This window comes from Trichosurus vulpecula, chromosome 4 (assembly GCF_011100635.1).
Source record: "Trichosurus vulpecula isolate mTriVul1 chromosome 4, mTriVul1.pri, whole genome shotgun sequence".
Lineage (NCBI taxonomy): Eukaryota > Metazoa > Chordata > Mammalia > Diprotodontia > Phalangeridae > Trichosurus > Trichosurus vulpecula.
In genome coordinates, this window is record NC_050576.1 from 202,365,071 (window position 1) to 202,384,267 (window position 19,197).

At 45.2% G+C, this 19,197-nt stretch overlaps 1 protein-coding gene across 2 annotated transcripts in view; it reads left to right on the forward strand.

The window, feature by feature from the left end:
- The first annotated feature begins 448 nt into the window (after positions 1–448).
- The window catches only part of CDC42EP4 (CDC42 effector protein 4), a 29,839-nt gene continuing 11,090 nt past the window's right edge, over positions 449–19,197 (forward strand). Inside the window, exon 1 of one of the 2 annotated variants that reach the window (XM_036757188.1) lies at positions 449–665. The gene's annotated coding sequence lies outside the window, so the exon portion shown is untranslated. Of the gene's footprint in view, positions 666–1,934; positions 1,959–19,197 lie in introns of those variants that run through there. The other variant, XM_036757189.1, reaches the window with a different exon arrangement.

Below are 19,197 nucleotides of genomic sequence, written 5' to 3' on the forward strand. Positions count from 1 at the left end.
ATGGTTTTTTTAGGGAGGATCTCATAGTGAGGGCTAGATGTTGGCTCTCTGCCAGAAAGGTCCCAGGGTGGACCTTTGTGGGAGTAAGGGATCCCACTCGTCCTTAAGGAACTCTCAAATTGATTAAGTTGGAAAACCGAAGGAAAATCCAGCAAAAGAGAAGGAACCTGTGGCATGGGATTGGGATCTTTGGATCAGCTCAGGTTGTCTCTTTCCTCTCCTGTGCTCTCCATAAAGCTCCTTTCTCGAGGTGTGGGGCCCAGGCCCTGGCTAGCTTCCCCATTCGAATCAGTGGCCAGATTCACATGGAACTCAAAAAACTCAAGGCTTTTGGATTTTGAATGGAGGAGGCCTAAGCGTCTGGGCTGATGTTTCCAAACGCCATTGGTTGCGGCAGGGCGATTACATCACCCCGGAGAGCTTTGGGAGGGAGAAAAGCTGGGAGGGAGGAAGCACTAAGAGAGAGAGAGAGTCGGAGAGAGAGGAGTGTCAGAACAGCGCCTAGAGAGAGACACCGACACGGAGAGAAAGAGAAAACTGGGACAAGCGTTAGGAATTGACATGGGCTGTCCAAATGGGAGGCAAACCGAGTCCGTGGAAGGAAGAGCAGCCGTGAATCTGGGGGAAACACAACAGCCCGAGCAGACTGGATTCTGGTGACCGAGGTAGGGGGAAGTGGGGCGCTCACCACCGCGGTGACCTGTTCCTACTGGGTACTGACAGTTGTCTGCACCCAGCCGACCCGGTGGAGGTGGTTTGGGGGGTTCGAACCCCTATGGGGAGGCAGAAGCCCCCTGGAGGGGAGCTTAGGGTAGACTGGCGCTGCCTAGGAGCGGAGCACACACCCCCCACCCACCCCCCGGGGCAGAGATGTGGCTATCCTAGGAAAAGCTCTGGATTGGTCGAGGCGTATTCTACCCCTCCCCCATTCCCACCTATGCCAACCAAGCCCCTTTCTCTCTGGTGCCCATCGGAGATGCCAGGTTGGGGGCCGACCTCAGCTCCAGGGTTTCCTTTCCTTCCCAGTACCAAGCGTGCGGGGAAAGGCTCTGGAAACTCCAATCTCCTTAGAAGGAGTACAGGCAAAGCTGCAGACCGCTAAGCTTTGTTTTTATTTGTCTTTCAAAAGAGGAGCGGGTATAAAAGAGGAAGGAGTTGGTTAATCCTGCCCGCCCTAGGTTGACTCTGGAATTTTCTCTCCCCTAACTCAGCTGACCTATTGCCCCAAAGCCTCGTCTGAGGTCGACTCTTGCCCTGGGATTGGGGCACGTATATGGGGGTGGGGGCGGGCGGGGAGGCGTGAATGAAAGATCTGGACCAGCGCCCGGCCCACAACCAACGATTTCGCTCCGAGAGGGGTGTGTAGGTGTTTGATATAGTTCTCCGTGAATAATACACAGAAATATTTCCCTGTAGTAACCCAGGCTTGTACGTACGTGTACACACACACACACCACACACACTGCAGCGCCACTACATGTCACCAGGCTATTTTTTTTTTTAAGGAGACGGGAAGGAAGCCCTAAACAGTGCGGATTATTCGCTGCCCATCTCCCTCCCCCCATCTTCTCTCTCCGAGGACCTCCTTTTGGGAAGTACAGTCCTCCAGTGCCCTCCCTTTGTCCAAGGTTTTGTGTGTGTGCATGTGTTTTTTAGGGGGGAGGGTAAGAGTTGGGGGGCCCCCATCAGCGTAACGTCCTTTAAAACCTGGGGAGGAGGAGGTGGCCGCGCCCGGTCGGGTGGGGAAGAAGGGGGCCAGGACGTTGCCGTGGCGGGTTAATGATTTAATCGTCCTTAGCTGAGCCTACTCCGAGACTCTGCTCCTTCCCTCACCCCCCCATCCCCCGCCTCTGGCACCGCCCCCGGCCTTAGAGCGCCCCCAACTGGGACGTCAACTTGCCCCCTCTTTCTTAGCTTCTCTTTTTACGCTGCCTTCTTCGGGATTCGGGTCTCCTGGGGTGAGTCGAGAGGGGACCTGGGCTGGGCTGATTTTGGAGGGGGAGGTCCAAAGGGAGACATGCTTGTGTGTGAGTCACTGAGCCTTTCTTAGTGTGTGTGTGAGAGAGAGAGAGAGAGAGAGTGTGAGTCACCCAGCCTGCCGTGTGTGTGCGTGTGTATGTGTATTTCAGTCACTGAGCCTACGTTGGGGGGTGTGTGCGTGAATTTCAGTCAGTGAGCCTGAGTGTGTGAATTTCAATCACTGAGCCTGAGTATTTGTATTTCTGTCTCTGGACCAGCCTCAGTGCGTGTATATTTCGGTCACTCAGCCCTAGCCTTAGTGTGTATTTCAGTCACTGAGACCGCTTTCCTGTATGTGTTTCAGTCACCGAGCCAGCTTGAGTGTATGTGTATGTTGGGTGGGTGGATGCTGACTGATTCAAACCAGGTTTATGGCAAGTTTTTGGCATTTCTCTTGAATGGGGCACGTTGGTTTTTAAAAGTTTTCTTTTTTTCCTAAGTGAGGAAGGGGGGAAAATGAAGCACTTTCCTGTCTTCTATCCATTTTGCTTCTGTGCCCCCACCTCCATGCTCTCTCCTTGTTACCTAGGTAGCAGTAGAAATTTGGGTTGGGGAGAAGGGGGCAATTTGTATGTCTAGGCCCCATTGGGGTCCCTTTACTCCCTCTGGAAAGGGGAATGCAGATGTTGGGGTGCTAGGGAGAAATACACTGCTTCCCATCTGTCTGCAGCTAATGGGGTCTGGGAGAGGTTTTTCCAATTAGGAGTCTGGGAAGTGAACAATGAGGGGCCCAGTTACGGGAGTTAGGGTTATAGAGTCTGGGTTTCTAATAACTTCCCTTCTAATCTTCCCTTCCCCCACCTCCATCACCAATTCTCTGAAACTGCATCTGGGTGGAATGGAGAAAGGTACCCTCCCTGTTTTCTGACTGGGGACACCAGGAGAATGAACTGAAACTGGAGAGAACAAAGGGGACAGGATACAAAGAAGGGACTGAATAATACTCTCCAAGAAATCCTCGGTTTTCTTATTTCCTTGTCTATAGATTTGCAGGCTATGGGTGATTTTTCCAGGCTTCCCTCCTGACCTGCCTTGCTAGTCTGAACTGTTCCATGTGACTGTAGCATTACCAGATTATGTTTTTGTACTTTAGTTTTTTTTTTATCTTATCCTCTGAACTTGAACCTTGTCTCTCCACCCTTGCCTGAAGGCTAGCTGCTTCTTCATTCGGGGAGATTGGGGTGCTCTGTAGTTGGGTTTAGGGAGATACCTGAGTAGATATCCTGGGCTCTGTCTTCCCCAGGTGATAACAGGCAAAAATCTTCCTGGAGCTTTCTGGGATAGGGAACTTAACTTTCAGGGTTAAGGGACTAGCAACAAAGGGGAGGCTGCATTATGGTGTTTTATAATGAGTTTCAAATCTTTTTGTTAAGCATCTCCTTGGCACCTAATTTGCTTGGGAGGTTCCTCTTAACTATTGATTTGATCGCCCAAGTTCCTGGTGCTTGCCTTGGATCTCTGATTTAGGGAAATCACTTATCTTTTGTTCTTCCTTCTTTTTTTCTTTTCTCCCCACCTCTTCCCTAATAAAAATTCCCAAGGATTTTTTGCTTACTCCTCAGGAATAAGAGCCTTTTATATACTGCACATTACTCTGTTATGGGTGACAGGCAGTGTTTGCACCATTCTGGCTAGTTCATACACAGACCAAGCCAAGTCCTTGGTGATATTTTCTTCAACTCAGCATCCTAATCTTGTAAAATGAAGCTAACCTCTTTGGAAAAGAAATTTTGTTCAACAATAGACATACAAATTAAAACACCTCTGAGCTATCCCACTTTCTACCCATCAGACTGGCAGAGATTACAAAAAAGGGAAAATGGCGATTGTTGGAGGGATTATGGAAGGGACAGGCACACTTAACACAATGTTAATGGAGACATGACTGTTCCAATCATTCTGGAAAGCAATTGGAAACTATACTCAGAAAGTCTCTAAACTGTGTATGCCCTTTGACCCATTGATAACACCATTAGGCTATATTCCAAAGACATGAAAGACTGGGAAAGGACCCATATGTGCAAATATATGTAGAGCCATTATAGAGGAAAATTACTGTGAAAGACTTTAGAACTATGATCAATGCAGTGACTACTCCCAGAAAGCTGTGATGAATTATGCTTCTCACCTCTTCAGAGAGAGGCAATGGACCTTTGGGGCAGAATGAAACATTTTTTTTCCAGACATGGCCAGTGTATAGTTTTGGATTTTGACAAGAAAGATGAGAATGTTCATAAATCATGAAAAAGTAAACAACAGAGCAGGAAGAGGTTCAGAAGGGGATAAAAACAGAGAACTGTTGGAACTACCATGTTGAATTAGAGATATATTAAAAAAAATAAGTTATCCATAGTTGGAGAATGGATCTTGTACATATAACCTTTGTATTATAACACCCCCCCCCCCCCCGGTTCCTCGAACTTTGCTCAGTACACAGTAGGTGCTCATTTGATTATCACAGAGCTAGGTGATGTCTCAGTGTATTTTCAAGCACTTTGGAAACACAAGGATCCCTCAAGAGCATGCATTCTTTTCAGGAATACTGCATGTACAGGGGTAATTACATGCAAAATATATAAATACAAGAATGGGGTTTTTTTTGAGGGGGAGAAGCTTGGGAAGGGTCAGGAAGGGCTTCATGTACAAGGTGATTTCAAGCCGAGCTTTGTAGGAAACTGGGGATTCTAAGAGGCATAGAGGTGAGGAAGGGAGTGCATTCCAGGCATGAGGGGAAAGCCTATACCAAAGCAGAGACAGGATAGAGTGTCATTTGTGAGAAACAGCAAAAAGGCCAGTTTGATTGGTTAATGGATATAAAGGGGAATAATGAATAGAGAATGAAACTAGAAAGGTAGGTTGGATCCTGGTGGTGAAGGGCCTTCAATGCCAAACAGAGGAGTTTGTATTTGACCTTAGACCTATACTTTTAGGAAGATCACTTTGGCAATGGTATAGAGCAGGGCTGTCCAAATTATGTGCCTGCCTGCAAGCACAGAAATTTACATAAATGCTTTAGTACCCCACAGCTCTCGTTCAAATGGCAAATCAAAATATATTGTCTATTGTTTCAATAAAAACCTAAGGTTGGACAGCCCTGGTGTAGAGGATGGATTGGAGAATAGAAAAACTGAAAGAAGAAAGGACCTTTAGTAGTCTCTTGGAATAGTCCAGGTCACAGGTGATAAGGGCCGGAACTAGAGTTGTGACCAAGTGAATAGAGAGAAGGGGGTGAACAGGAGAGATATTGTGAAGGTAGAACTGACAAGACTTGGCAACAGGTAGGATATGTTGGACGAGGAAGGGAGAGTTAGGAGTCAAGAATGACTTAGCGGTTTCTAATTGGGGTGACTAGAGAGTTGTACAGCAGAAACAGGAAAGTTTTAAGGAGGGATATATATATGGGGGTGTTTTGTCCGTGTTGAGTTTGAGATGCCTATTTGGAATGCCCAGTAGGCAGTTGGTGGTTTAGTACTGAAGTTTAGGAGGGAGACCAGGGCTGATCTTGGCAAGTTTTCTCCAAATCACCCATGGGAGTCGATAAGATCACCTAGAGATGGTATAGAGAATAGATAAGTATAAAGTATATATAGTGTAAAGAAGGGAGAAAGCCCAGGAAAGAGCCCTGGGGTAAACCCATTATGGGGGTGGGAGGGGGGAAGTTATAGATACTTTCCAGGCTGGAAGTGGGAAGATCAAAAACTGTTCCGTCAATGAGCATTTATTAAGTGCCTACTATGTGCTAAACACCATGTTAAGGATACAAAGAAAGGCAACATACAATCCTTGCTATCAAGGAACTCACAGACTAATGGGGTATGGAGGGATGGTAACACGAAAACATGTATGTACAAACAAAATATAGACAGGATAAATGGGAAATAATCAAGGAAAGGCACTAGTATTTAAGTGAGAATCAGGAAAAGCTCGTAGAAGATGGGATTATAGCTGGAACTTTAAGGAAGCCTGGGAAGCTGGAAGGCAGAAATGAGGTGGGAGAGCTTTGGCATGGGAGCCAGCAAGTCCAGAGATGGAGCACCTCATTAAAAAATCAAAAAGGAGGCCAATATCCCTGGGTTACAGAGTAGGTGGGGGCAACTGAAGGTTAAGCAGCCTAGAAATGTGGGAGGGAATCCTGCTGTGAAGGGTTTTGAATGCCAGAGGATTTTATATTTGATTCTGGAGGTGATAGGGAGCCACTGCAGTAAAATTGAAGAGAGAGAGCTAGTGTATAGAGAAAAGAGGAGAGCGAAAGTCCAGGAGAGAGTATTTATAACTGAGGGTTACAGTTACAGATACTTTCCTGGTGAAAGGTGGGATGAGAAGTGCAAGGTCATTAGTTCAGGTGAATGGACCATAGCAGGAAATATTTATTAAATACAGTGCTTTGCTCCAGGCCCTGCCTGTGTTTGTTTTAGGATTATTTTGCTTTGCATCTATTGAATTTAGGATTTAGACCCCAAGGACATGTATATCTAGGTCCCCCCCCCCCCTTCCTTTTTCTGATAAGGAACGTGAGGCCCAGAAGGACCCAGCCAGAGCTACTGAGCTGGTATGTGAGAGGGCCAGCATTCAAACCCAGGCTCTTTGACTCTGAAACCAGTTCTGGAAAAGGGAAAGTCTGTGCTGTAGGTGTGGTTTGGGCTTGGGAGATGGGTGAAGGTGGTGTGGGTAAATGGTGGCCTTCTTTGATTGAGAAATGGCCTTGTTTTTTTTACCCCTTCCACTTCTGGTAGGACTTGGTGAAACTTTCTTCAGAGGTGGGTGGGGGAACCTCCATCACCCTGGGAATGAAGCCTGGAGAGATGCCAGAGATAAGGCTTGGGGTGGGGAAAGGGCTGAAAGTTGAGCAATCCAGCCCTGGAGGCTGAGAGAGTGGACCTCCTACTGCTTGGATTCCATGACCTTTGGACTGGAGGCTTCTCCTCCTGGTCCCAAGGAAAGCCAGAGGATTTAAGAATCAGGAAGGCTTTCCTGAGGTCACTGAATCCAGGACCCTGGAGCTGGGAACTCCCAACTCAGTCAGCTGGAGTGGAATGCCAGGAAGGGCTTGGGTGGATGGTTCCACGTAGGTTCTGTTTTTCTGCAGCCTCTTTGTAAGCCAGACTTAGTTTTCATTGTCCTTATATTAAGAAGTCCATGCTTTATGCCCCAGCATGAACTCTGTCCTTGGGCACTAAGTTAGCTGTGAACCACATTATTCCTGGGACAACTTTGGACTACCTTCCTAAAAGCAGTCATTGACTTCTGGAAGTACAGTATCAGGAGGAATGAATTACCTTGTATTTAGATTGTATTACATCTGGTGTGAGCATAATTATTGCATGCTGTCCACCCCCACCCCACCCCCATTGGAATGTGAGCCCCTTGAGGCCAGAGGCTGTTTTTTTGCCTTTCTTTGCATCCCTAGGGCTTATCACAGTGGCTGCCACATAGTGGGCACTTAAGAAATATTTGTTGGACTTGGAGATGGAAGAACTGAGTTCCTTCCTAGCCCTGTGACCCCTGTCCTAGACAAGTATGATTTAAATTAACAACGATCTCACAGGGGTGTGAGCATGAAACAAAATAACCTACGTTAAAGCGCTTTATGGACTCTTAAAGTGCTATATATATGTGTATATGTGTGTGTGTGTGTGTGTGTGTGTGTGTGTGTGTGTGTGTGTGTATTCACTATTTTCACTGCTGTTATCGTCATCAAATGATAATAATTAGGTTTTTTTTGTTCTCTGGTGCTGTCATCCTACCCTACTGGCGGCTAGTATCTGAAAGCTTTCTTTTGAGGAACAGTATTACTGGTAATCTCTACCTTTCCCCACCTTTTTTGTTTGTTTGTTTGTTTTAAACCTTCTAAGAAGAGGAGAGATTTTGCTTCTTCCGTAGAACTCTGCTTGGCCTCCCTAGTCCGCAGATATGAAGGGGAGAGACCTCATCATAGAGCCTTTCCAGGTCACATCATAGATTCGGAGCTGAAAGAAAACTTGGAGGTCATCAGGTCCAACTCCTTGATTTTACAGACGGGGAAACTGAGACTCCCTGAAACTTGGAGAGGTGATACCACTCGTTCCAAGGTCACACAGAGATTGAGTGGCAGGGCCAGAATTCAAACCCAAGGATTATCTGTGTATGTGTTATGCTCTTACCAAACCATAAGCTCCCCATTCCTCTTTTGGGTGACTCTAATTGTTAGGAAGCTTTTCCTCCCCATATCAAGCCTGCATTTGACTCTTTGCAATCAAGGTGGCTTGTTCCTAATTGTATTTTATGAGATCTAATCCTTCTTCCACATTATAGCAACTCAATGGTTGCTATCATAGATTCCCTGAGCCTTCTCTTGTCTAGACTAACTGGGCCCAATTCCTTCAATCCATCCTTGTATGTCATGGTTTCTAGTACCCCCTAATCCTGGCCACTTTCCTCTGCCACATCTTGCTAATGCCCTTCCTAAAAATCTCTCTTTAGTTGAACTCCTGTCTCAAACGCCTACTAGCTGTGTGACCTAGCACTTAACATACTATCTGGTATGTAGTAGGTGCTTAATAAATGCTTATTAACTACTCACCCTGGGCATATCACTTAATATTTCTTAGCCTCAGTTTCCTCATCTGGAAAATGGTGATAATAAAGGAAACTCCCCAGAATTTTTTTGTTTTATTTTTTAAGGATCAAATGAAATACTATTTGAGAAGCGATCTGCCCACTTCAGAGTGACTATGCTAGTTTTTGTCATTATATTTTAAATGCATAAAATAAATTGCATAGGATTGCAAAGGGGGAGAACTGTTTCTCAAAACTGAACATAGTATTTCTGAGATCTTTCTAAAGAATGGTGCAGAAGAACTGTCGCCTCCCTCATTCTGGACTCTATATTAATTCAGCCAATGAGATTATTTAATTTTTTTTAAATGTTACACCATTGACTCATGTTAAGTTTATAGTCCAAAAACCCTCTAGATCCTTTTTTTTTTTACTATGAATTCTTTTTTAGCTTTCTCCAATCCTTTTTCTTGAGCAGTTATTTTTTTTTTAATCCAAGTATAGGACTTGAAATTTAATAGGAATAGATGTGATTTTATTAATTCAGCCTATCATCTTAGTGGGTCTAGATTTTTTTTTTTTGGATAATGATCCTATGATCTAATCTGTTTGCTGCTCCAAGTTTTGTGTCATGCCTAAATATGATTGGCTCGCTTTCAAGTCATTCATGAAAATATTGAATAGGACATGGCCAAGGACAGAGCTTCCCTCTAATGCAGGAGTTTCTTAATCTTTTTTTCATGTCATAGATCCAGTGAAATCCATGGACCCCTTCTCAGGAGACTGTTTTTTAAAGCACAAAATAGGAAACCAATTACTTTGAAATAGTTCTCAGAGTATTTTAAAACCAGTTTACAGCCTGTAGATTAAGAACCCCTGCTGTAGATGGGCATCATTCCTTCATTTAGCCCTCTTGGTCATGAAGTTCTAGGAAGACCAATTCATTTAATACCGCCTGCAGGAATGAACTTGTTCTTCTGTCATTCCAGTGGCATTTTTAAAAGCAAGTAATTAAGAGCTGAGTAGATCTACTTGGAAACATCTTCAGCTCCAGGACTTAACCTCCTCCCGCCCTGGTCCTGAACAGGATGGATTGGGCCCCATGTGCAGTGTCTGTGCTGTGTGAGTCCTCCAGGCATCTACTTTCCCCCTCCTGACCAGTGAACAATCTGTACTTGTCCTGTCCTGGGAGGGGGTCAACAGCTGGGTTACTTCTAAAGATTGCGTACATGTGATCATGGATACAAATAAAGCTTAGTGGTGTCTCCATCCGTGATCTTAGAGATCAGATCATGTCCTTTCCCTTTCATTCTGAAAGTAAATCTTTCCTTTAGTACTTGACTTTCTTTTCCCACCCCAGGGACACAGCTTCTTCAGCAGGATGGTACTGTTCCAGTCTATGTGCCTAGTTGACCTACTACTGGGTTTTTCCATTAGGATAGGCTCTTTTTCCCTGGGTATCTCTGTGACTGCAGCCCTTCCCCTCCCCTTACCCTGGGCCATAAGCCTTCATTCTAGGATAGGAAGTATTTCTTTCTCTTCCCTCTCTTCCTTCTAAACTCTTTATCTCCCATTCTTTTCCCAGTCTATTGAATACTGGAAGTCTGAAGAGTTGAGAGTCCCCTTAGACCCAAGGCCAACACACCCCATTCTGCATCCGTAGAGTCTTAGAGTCAGAAATTATTTCAGCCAGCACATAGCCCAATTGTTTTCTCCAAGAGGAATTTCCTTTTTAATATCTTTGACAAGTGCTCAGCTGGTATCTGCTTGAATACTCCCAATGATAGGACTCTTCTACTTGCCGAGGCAGCCCATTCTTTTGTTGATGTGAAAGGAAGTCTTTCTCTCCCCTTTACCCTCACCTTTTCCTGACCTGCTTTACAGAGAGGTGTGAAGTGGTCCAGGAAGTAAACTAGAATGAAGATTCGCAGCTGTTTGGTACCTTTGTTATCTGGGATCACCAGAAGAGCCTCCTTTTTCTGAGAGTCGGGCCATGTCACCCCACCCCTTCCCCAACCTTCAGTGGTGTCCTAATGCCCTGAGGATAAAATACAAACTCTCCATGTTGGAATTTAATATGGCACCAGCCTGACTTTGCAGGCTTATTTCACATCACTTACTTTCATGCTTTCTACATTGCAGTCAGATAGTGAATGGCCAGTTCCCAGGCCAAAGCCTAGGACTATTTTATTCTGGTTTGTCTGTGTGCTGTGCTCAAGTGTATTCCCTTAAACTTGGTGTCTGTTTGCTACCTCTGCATTTGTTTGTTTTTGTTTTGGGGTGGCAATGGGATCAAATGACTTGCCCTGGGTTATGTAGCTAGTAATTGTCTGAGGTTGGATTTGAAGTCAGGTTCTCCTGACTCTAGGGCAGGTGCTCTAGAGCCACCCAGTTATTCCTCTGCTTCTGCATTGGCACGGCCTCTCCCCTCATCCTCACTTCTACCTCTGAGAATCCCTACATACCTTGAAGCTTCAGATTAAATACCACTGCCAATAGGAAGCCTAGTTCTGTTTTGTTTTTAATGCATTTTGGCTCCTCAAATTATTTATGTATTTATCTTTTTACATGTTGTATCTCTTCTGGAGAATATAAATTCTGTGGGGGCAGAGACTCATTCATTTTGTCTTTGTATTCCCAGCACCTAATATAGTGCTTTGCACATGGTAGGGCTTCAAAAAAAAAGTGCTCATTGGATTGGAGAGTTATCTCTGAGATGTCCTATCTCTTCTTGGGAGGCTCCAGTGACTCAGAGAGTACCCAAGAGAATAGTTTTGGGGGCCTCTGATATTTCTAGTGTGACATTTCAGCTCATACTCTTCCTATTTCCTATATACTCTATATGCGCTCTCTCTCTCTCTCTCTCTCTCTCTCTCTCTCTCTCTCTCTCTTTCTCTCCCTCTCCCCCTCCTCCCCCCCTCCCCCTCACCTCCCTTCCCCCCCTTTCTCCTCCTCTCCCCTTCTCCCCCTCTCTCCCTCTCTCTCTCTCCCTCTCTCCATATATATATATATATATATATATATATATATATATGTATATATGTGTGTGTGTGTGTGTGTGTGTATACACACATATATACTATATATTCCTATATACTCTTTGGCCTATATCCCCCATACCACATTGGATGATCCCAGACTGAGCAGTGGGCATGCACCTTGAGATAAATTCTACCATTTGCACTTTCTTGAATTGAGTCAAGAGCTTCCATTGAGATTTTCTTCTAATCTTGGGGTAGCCATGACTGTAACAGTCCTGACTCTGGGCTCCCAAAAGTCATGTCAGTAGAACAAAAATTCCAGCACCAAGGATCTTAACCTTCTTTGTGTCATGGACCCCTTTGGTAGTCTGAAGCCTATGGATGCCATGTCATTCAATCAACAAGCATTTATTAAGTGCCTACTGTATGCCAGGTACTGTGCTAAGCACCAGAGACACAGAGAAAGGCAAAAGACATCCCTGCCCTCGAGGTACTTACGATCTATGTACAAACAAGCTCTAGACTGGATAAGCTGCAGATAACTAACATTTCAGAATGTTTTAAAATGCATAAATAAAATAGGATTGTGAAGATAGATACACTTAGCAAAATATTTTTAAAAAAAAGTATCTGTGGACCCTCTTCTTCCCTTCCTCCCCCCCAGGTTAAGACTCCCTACCCAAATCCTACCAAGTTGGAAAGACCTCAGGTACAGGCCTAGCAAGAGTCCGAATGTCATCTGAGGCAACTGTAGCTAAATTCAGAGTGATTCATCACTGGATCATCAATTACCTTTGGCTATAGCAACTCATAGAAGAGTTATGATCTGTATCGGTGAAGGTAGTACCCGCCTCCTTGACATCTTTGATTCTTTAAAATATTGAAGAAAACACAGTAATGATTGAAGGTTGTAGTCTCCTGAGTTTGGGGGGTAGGGGGCTAATCTAGCATCTTTCCATGAGAAGACACTAGATCTCTCCCCCTTGGAACTCTCTGATCCAGTCCAAGCTCCCTCCCATCCTCTTCCCCTAGTCTCCTTAAGTGAGACTGTGAGAGCTCAGAACCAGAGTGGGGACCTTGAGAGAGCCACGGAACAGGTTGGCCCTTTGAAATACAGACCTGGAGCACACTATCACATGTTTATTTAGGAGCTAGGCTTCACCAGCCAGATCTGGATATTCTGGTGTCTGCAGGGGGACCTTGAATATCTGTGTGACTGAGCAAGCCAGCCACAAACTCTGGTCTTAAGGGAAATGGTGTGCTCGGCCCAAAATAAAGCTGGTGGATCTGATTTCAACTATGTGTTTTCCCCGAGTTTCTGAGTAGTCGGAGCAGGAAGATAGTTCCCAGACCGTCCTCAAGTTGGGGTGAGCCAGGCCTAGTGCTGAATCTTTCTTGTCTCCTTCCCCTTTCCCTCTCTCCCTGTAAGTAAAAGCCTGACCCGTTGTGTCGCCTGGGAGATCCAAGTGGGTGGAGAGAATTTCAGGAAGAGACATTTAAACAAACGAAGTTGCCAGATGTCATTGAGTCACTGGCGCTCATCACCCTGATTCCTAAACAGTTTCCTGTCACCCCCACGCTGCTTCGCTGTACTCATTCTTCCCCTTCCCCTGGACCGGTGAATGCCCTCCAAAGCCAGGAATCTCTGGAGGCTTTAACTTACTCCCCTAGCAGGTGGGTCTATTCCAAATTCTGGTTTTTATTTTATTTTATTTTAACTTCAACCTCTCTCCCAAAATGAGAGTTCCAGGGGATAAGAAATTTCTAACCATGGAGGAAGATAGCCATAGTGGTGTCAGAGGAAGAAGATGATCAGGGAGGCAATCATTGGCTTTGAGGGGAGGGAAAATTCTTAACACTGGTGGCCCTTTTAGAGGGCCCCAGGGATGCACCCAGTGGCTGGCCCTGCAGGATAACCCGTACTTTCCCCGGAGATGAAGTGGGAAAGACAGTGGCCTGGGCCCCAGGATGGGCCAGGAAACCTAGGTAGGGATTTTTCCAGCCTGCTCTAGGGAGGTATTGGTCCCAGGATGATTTTAACCAGAGAAACTGTTTAAAGTTACTCGTAGTGACAATGGGGAAAAACCCCAAAACTTTGGAGTCATAGGGCGTTTTCCCCAGCTCAGCTGAACTTCACTGGCTTTTCTTTAAAAAAAAAAAAGCCAGAGAAGCAAAAAGAAAGCAGAAGTGGTAGAGACATTGTAGCATTGTCTCTCCCTTCTCTCCAGCTCCCTCCTGTCGTCCTGTCCAGAGCTGAACTTTCAACTGCTTGCGTTTCCTCACTAGGGGTGTCTCTGGCATGTGTGAGGGGCTACTCACTTCTGTTAAAAGTGTTTGGTGAAACTTGGGGCTTTTGCTCCTTTTTTTCTGCCTGGAAGGAGACATCCACAGTGCTTCCAGTTAGTGACTTAGAGGCATCGGATGTTTCTATGGGAACCTGGCTCTTCCAGCTGCAGCTGAAGGGGGATAGAGACTCTGGCCAGGCCAGCTGGGAGGGAAGGGCTGCTACTTTGGGAAGGCTGATCTAGCACTTTCCCGTGAGAAGATCCTAGAATTGGAAAAGCCCTTTGGAACTCTTCAATCTAGTCCCAGTTTCTTCCCTTCCTTGCCCCCTTAGATCTCCTTAATTAGAACTTATGGCAGTTTGAAAGGTTTGCCCGTCCTGACCCTCAGATTGCTCAGTGGGGGCAAGAAATGATTCCTGTAAGTGATAAGATGAAGGAGAGAAAGAAGAAAAGGAAGAAAATAAGCATTTATTAAGTTCCTACTGTTTCTGAGCATTTTACAAATATTATCTCATTTGATCCTCAAAATAACCTTAGGAGGTGGTGTTATTATGATCCCTATTTTACAGTTAAGGAAACTGAGGCAGACAGGTTAAGTGAACTGGCCTTGGGTGACACAGCTAGTAAGGGAGGTTGGATTATCTGGTCAGGGAAGCTTTGCTATAAAGGAAAAAGTAGGACAGTCAGTGGCAGGTGGGGGACTTCCTTAAGAGCTAGAAAGTGATCTGAATCAATGGGCCTGTCCTTGAGCCGCCGGTGGGTCAATGGAAGGACAGGTAATGTGGTAGAAAAAATCCCTGGACTGGCAATATAAAGGACCTGGGTTTGAATCCCAGCCCAGGCACTTATTTTGTAACCACAAGCAAGTCAGTTAACTGTCGTTCAGTTGTTTCAGTTTTGTCTGAGTTTTCGTGATCCCGTCTGGGGTTTTCTTGACAAAGATACAGAAGTGGTTTGCCACTGCCTTCTGCAGCTCATTTTACAGATAAGGAAATGGAGGCAAACACTGAGGGTTAAGTGACTTGCCCAGGGTCACGCAACAAGGAAGTGTCTGAGGCCACATTTGAACTCAGAAAGATGAGTCTTCCTAACTTCAGGCCTGGCACTCTGACCTCCACAATGAGCCTCGGTTTTCTTGTCTCTCAGTTGGTTGGTAGGAACATTTTCTAAGTATCTACCTCACAGAGTTGTTGTGAGGAAAATCCCTTGTAAATCTTAAAGCAAGAGTTCTTAACCTGGACTCCATGAACTTTTAAAAAAAATTGATGACTGTATTTCATGGCTCTGTAATTTTTTTCTTTTGGAAAGGGGAAGGCAGGACAATTGGGGTTAAGTGACTTGCCCAAGGTCACACAGCTAGTAAGTGTGTCAGGTGTCTGAGGCTGCATTTGAACTCAGGTCCTTCTGACTCCAGGGCTGGTGCTCTATTCACTGCACCACCTAGCTGCCCTGATGACTGTATTTCAGTGGAATTGGTTTTCTTTGTAGTTCCATGTATCTTATTTATGTATTGAAAAACCTTTGGCAAGGAAGTCCATAGGCTTTCACCAGCCTGAGGAAGGGGTCAGGGACACAGCATTAAATAAATGCGGCTATTAGAGGTTATTTTGTCCAACCCCCACATTCATTGAACAGGTGAGACAGCTGAGGCCCAGAGAGGAAGTCATTTGTCCCAGTTGTCATTGCTGTTTCTATCTCTGCTTCAGGGTAACAACCACCTTCTCCTACCCAGGAACTCCAAGGGAGCAGTGTCCTCAGCTGGTCCTTCTCAGAGTAAGCAATGGAATCCTAGAACTGGCACCCAAAGGGAGAGGCTAAGGGATTCTGCGATAGATCGTAGGCAGCCTCTTCTGCACAATCCTTACTGCTTAAACTCCTTTCTTGATAACTGGGATTAACAACTTGATGCTGTCCTGGGTTTTATAGGAGAAGGATGCCGGATGACTAAGTATCCAGCAGGTTGGAGACAGGATTCCTGCAAGAGGTGGGAGGTTGGATTTTCTAAGGCTTCAAAGGTCCCTTCCAATTCTCCAATTCTTTTTAAGACACAGGAAACAAGCAGATCTCCTTTGGGGTGGTTGGAGTATTTAGTTTCTCTTGTTTGGTCTGGTAGGTGGAATCAGGATGCAGCTGTTGTTCCTGGTGTGTTTTTTTTAATTTGGTGGGAGATACCTAAGCTCCTTTCTTTTCTGGACAAGAAAGGTGTAGATCACAAAATCTTAGAGCTACTAACTCTTACAAAGCTAGTACAGCCACCTTCGTCTTATTTAAAAAAAAATAAATGTTATATTGAACATTGATACAGCCACCAAAGTGTATTTAGTGACCACTTACAGTTAACTGATTTCAATGAATAAACACAACCCACCTTTCTATCATCTCACCCCACCTGTAGAAGTGCCCCCTTACAATAAATGTGTATAGTCAGGTGCTCGCACGCGTGCGCATGCACACACACACACACACAAAACACATTGGTCACAATGTCTGAGAATGCGTGTCTAGTCTTGTACCTCCCTCCTCTCTCTGCCACGGGGTTAGAAGGTATGTTTCATCCTCAGTCTTTTGAAGTTATGTTTGGTCCCTACTGTGGTTAGAGTTCTGAGGTCTTTCAGAGTTGTTTTCCTTAGAATAAGGCTGTCATTTAATAAACTGTTCTCCAGGTTCAACATTATTCAAACTCTTCATTTCACAGATGAGGAAACCAAGGTTCAAAGAGGTTTTAAGTGACATGTCCCAGGTTACATTGCTACTTAGGGGCACAGCTGGAACTAGAACCCAGATCTCCTGGACTCTTTCTACCATGCTATAAGTTGCCATCCATCATCCTGGCTATAATTTTAGACAGGTGAGGTGAAAATTTTTCTGACTTTCCTCCCACCCCTATAGTGACATTTTATTTTGGGAGGTAATTGGGGTCAAGTGATTTGCCCAGGGTCACACAGTTTGTGTCTGAGGCAGGAATTGAACTCTGGTCCTCCTGACTCCAGGGCTGCTGCTCTATCCACTGTTCCACCTAGCTACCCCAATGACATTTTATTTTAAAGAACAATTTTCTCCAGGAGATGAAAGGTTCTGTGAAACGTGGAAAGAACACCAGATATGTAGTGAGAGGCCTTGGGTAAGTCACTTCCCTCTCAATTTTCTTATCTGAAAAATGAGGGGTTATACTAAATGGTCTCTGAGGTCCCTTCCTGCACTAAATCCTATGAATAAAATGAGGGCGCATGTACCTGTCACGTGATGTTTTCTTGCTTTGGTGCGAAGAGGAGAAAAAAAATTAAGAAGGGATCCTCCGATGTTCTGGGCATGAGAGAGAGAGACTGATGAGTCTTTACTGAGCACCTGTGAGTGGTTTCTGGGGTTCTGTTGAATTATCCTAATTCCTTTAGTTTACATGCAAAGACCAGTTGGTTCCAATACTTGACTACTGCTGATGAGTATCCCAGAAAACTCCCATTTGCTAGAATCACTCTTATCTGTGGGATGACCTGGTCTGTCCTTTCCAGCATCAAGATTGCCTGTACTGGTGCCAAATGATATGGTTAGTAGGAATGCCCTTCCTCAGACCTATGATGCTGCGTACCGGGACCAGCCCTATAACCCTGAAGAAGGCACCTCCCCAGCAGCCTTCCCTTTCCCCCAACTAGCATACTCTAGGGGGGAGACTCTCGCCCTGCTCGGTGCCCTCAAGAGTAGATGTAACCAATAACTCAGTATCACTATTTGATAGAGATTCTTTTATTTGACCAGAAAGCCATCAAGCTTTTGTTCTTTTCTTCCGTCCCATTGGAGATAAACTGGAGTAGTGAATGACTGAGTAAAGCATTCCTTTTTCTCCAGGAGACCACAACCCTAAGTTTCTTAGGCAAGGAAATGTAGTGATAACCCTTGTTTCTGAATAGGGAACATGGAAAGACCATAGGATTTAGAAGATCCTTCTCAGAGCTCTTGGGTAAAGTGGATAGAAGGCTGGGCCTCTGTCTTCCTGAGTTCACATCTGGCCTCCAACACTTACTAGCTGTGTGACCCTGAGCAAGTCATTGAACCCTGTTTGCTTCAGTTTCCTCATCTGTAAAATGAGCTGGAGAAGGCAATGGCAAACTACTCCAGAATCTTTGCCAAGAAAACCTGAAATAGGGTCAGAAAGAGTCCGACACAACTGAAACAACAGCAAAAACTCATAGTTCTACTAAACTATGTGACTGAACAGATTGTTTGCCTTCTCTGGGCTTTAGGACAAGATAATATTATTAATAATACCAGAAAATTTAAGTTAGAAAGGACCTCAAAGGCCAAATAGTTTGACCCATATCCAACAAGTTATCATCCAGTCTTTGCTTTAAGACTCCCTGTGAAAGGGAAATTCACACCACCACTACCCCAAGACACCCACTTTCCGTCAATGTCAAGCCAAAAAAAAATTGCCTCTTTACTCAGAGGTTTTCGAGATCCTTTCCTTCACCATAGCACTGTGAGGTAGGCTAGTACAAATATTTCCATCCCCTTTTTTGTAGATGAGGGAATGGACAATGCAACAGGACAGGGGAAGGCAAGATTTGTCCCTAAGATTCCAGAAAGGGGTTATAGTGAGTATATATGAACTTTTGTCAAAGGCTGGGTCCCTACAGGGGAGCTCTTAGTGTCTTTGTCTTGAGGGATAGTAGAAGGGAGTTGATTTGTCCTCAGGGAAATACTGGTTTTCTGAGATGTCTATCATACTTTCCCTTAACCCTGCCTTGGAAGAAAGGTTCAGTTCCCCGGGCAGTGGGTGTCCAAAGCCAGGCCCATGGGGAGTGATTCTCCCTGAGTCTATTTTAGCTGCTTCCCCAAAGCTGAGTCACAGCAAGTATGCCTCAGAAAGCCACTGATCCCTTCTCTTGTAGGCTCCTTTTCAGGGCTGGCCCCTCCGAATTCTGCCCTGCCCACAGAATCTGGCAGCCTGGAGCCAGAGGGAGGGAGTAACCAGAAGTTCCAAAGCAGGCTTATGATAGGGACTTCAGCTCCACCAGGATTCTTCTTCAGCCCTGCCCCAACTCACCATCTCTCTCTAAGAGAAGCAAAGGCTACCATGTCAGCCGTTGAGGTGGCTTCCCCAGATGTGGAATGGCTTAAAATAACATGGTAGGTGAATCTGTTTACCCCATTCCTGTACAGCCTTTGCTCCTGAAATAGGCTTACTCTATCCCACCATTTCCCCCTTTAAGAACCATGGCCTTGCTGCTGGAATCAAGCTCTCTGGCCCAGGGGTGCCTAGACTTTTCTCCGGAGAGTAGGGAAATGATTATAGTTACATACTTTGTGATCCAGGCTCTTTCCTTGCTTGGCACCCTCAAGGGGAGACCTAACCAATAACTCAATCTCATTATTTGATTTGA